This window comes from Sceloporus occidentalis, unplaced genomic scaffold, assembly GCF_023333645.1.
Source record: "Sceloporus occidentalis isolate IW3139 unplaced genomic scaffold, rSceOcc1.0.p SCAF_67, whole genome shotgun sequence".
Taxonomy (NCBI): domain Eukaryota; kingdom Metazoa; phylum Chordata; class Lepidosauria; order Squamata; family Phrynosomatidae; genus Sceloporus; species Sceloporus occidentalis.
In genome coordinates, this window is record NW_028317047.1 from 2,620,001 (window position 1) to 2,622,500 (window position 2,500).

Here is a 2,500-nt window from a genome sequence, read left to right on the forward strand (position 1 = left end):
CGGGGAGCCCCTGGCGGGACCCTCGGGGGTCTGCCCCATGGTGCTCTTCCCGGGACCCGGCCCGGGACTTGGGCGGGTTGGACCGCCGGTGCGGCACCCGGGCTGGTCCTCCCGAGGTCCGGGGAGCCCCTGGCGGGACCCTCGGGGGTCTGCCCCATGGTGGTGTTCCCGGGACCCGTCCCGGGACTTGGGCGGGTTGGACCGCCGGTGCGGCACCCGGGCTGGTCCTCCCGAGGTCCGGGGAGCCCCTGGCGGGACCCTCGGGGGTCTGCCCCATGGTGGTGTTCCCGGGACCCGGCCCGGGACTTGGGCGGGTTGGACCGCCGGTGCTGCACCCGTGCTGAGCACCCCGAGGTCCGGGGAGCCCCTGGCGGGACCCTCGGGGCTCTGCCTTAGGTGCTCTTCCCGGGACCCGGCCCGGGACTTGGGCGGGTTGGACCGCCGGTGCTGCACCCGGGCTGGGCACCCCGAGGTCCGGGGAGCCCCTGGCGGGACCCTCGGGGGTCTGCCCCAAGGTAGTGTTCTCGGGACACGGCCCGGGACTTGGGCGGGTTGGACCGCCGGTGCGGCACCCGGGCTGGGCACCCCGAGGTCCGTGGAGCCCCTGGCGGGACCCTCGGGGGTCTGCCCCAAGGTGGTGTTCCCGGGACACGGCCCGGGACATGGGCGGGTTGGACCGCCGGTGCGGCACCCGGGCTGGTCCTCCCGAGGTCCGTGGAGCCCCGGGCGGGACCCTCGGAGGTCTACAGGACGGTGGGGTTCCCGGGGCCGGGGCCGGGACATGGCCGGCACCCGGGCTGGGCTTCGCGAGGTCGTTGGGAGCCGGCTCTCTGGAACAAGCAGCAGCAGCTTCCCTATATTTCCGGCGGAGGGTGCCTGACGTCCCTGGCGAACCGGGACGGAGTTCCACGTCACCACCGGGAAAATCCGGCAAGGCATGCCGACTTCGATGGAGCGAGGGTCGGATGCGGCCGGCAAATCCGACCTCATAGACTTCCAGGGTTTCCCAAGCAACTTGGCCTGCCAAAAACGGGGACTTAGAGCAAAACTGCCGGCCGGCCGCGATCAACTTAGGCGGCCGGGAACGGGCACTTTGGGCACATCGACATCTACAGGACACCTAAATGGATAAATCTGGATGGAATTTTCTGTCTTTTTACCTAATTTTGTGAGGATTCAGAGGGAAAATGAAAAAAACACAGATTTTTTTTTCTAATTCTTGCTACTTTTTACTAAATTTCTAATTCTAAATTTTCAGCTAATCATCCAACTATGGTATCAAAAGAAAGCTCTATCTCTCCTTGAAAAAACAATATATAGTTTATATGGGTACACTATTCACAGTAAAAGAGAATCATCGCTGAACCGACATAGCGCAAAAATGGCAAAATTTCTCCGGGATTGAAGGGGTTAAGCAGGCATTACAGCAGATAAACTGTGTCTATATCTATATCTATATCTATCTATCTATCTATCTATCTATCTATCTATCTATCTATCTATCTATCTATCTATATCTATATCTATATCTATATCTATATATATATATCTATATATATCTATATATATCTATATATATATATATATATATATATATATATATATATATATATATATATATCTGTATGGGACTGTCGCTAGATCCCTATGCCTGGGTGGGGTATAGGGATAACGGCTGCTGCAGAACCTCTTTATATAGCTGCACAAGTTGCTGCTGGCCGGCTTAACCCCTTCAATCCCCTATAGACGTACCGGGACGTCTAGCCTTTCGTGCAGCGTCAGGAACACATCCCTGCCGCTGCACGGGAGAACAGGCTGTCGTTTGACAGCCTGGACCCCCCCCTGCAGCCCGATCCCCTGTAACAACTTGGTGTGTCATTAGCCTTGGGGGACTGAACCACATCCAGGTCAGTGACATTACTGCCGGATGTGCGACACTGGGGGAGAGAGAGAGAGAGAGAGATAGAGACAGAGAGAGTTCGTTTTGCAGAGCTGCAGTGCTTAGTGCAAAACCACATTATATATTGGGGATAGTGTAGTGTTTTAGAAATTGGCCAGGTAGGTACAATGGCGCAACATGTCTTCAGCGCTGAGGAGGCTCATGACTGCCTCACTCAGTCTGATGACGATGCCACTCTGACCGCGTCAGACGCCGAGGCCACTCTGACGGCGTCAGACGCCGAGGCCACTCTGACTGCATCAGATATTGATCCAATATCTGAGGAATCCTGCTGTGCGTCAGATAATGACGAGTCAGAGGAAGACGATGATGGCCAGGGTCCATCTGGCAAAGCCAGGCGTGGAGAGCCTGACTCTAAATATAATTGGGTGCCCCCAAATATGATAGACCCAGTAATCCCTGCTTTTACTGCGACTCCTGGCATCAGATGTGACATCGATGCTAGCGAGCCAAAGTCATTTTTCCATTTAATGTTTGCCCCCGAGTTTTTTGAGCTGCTAGCAGCTCAAACAAACCTCTATGCAGCCCAGTGTCAGGCAG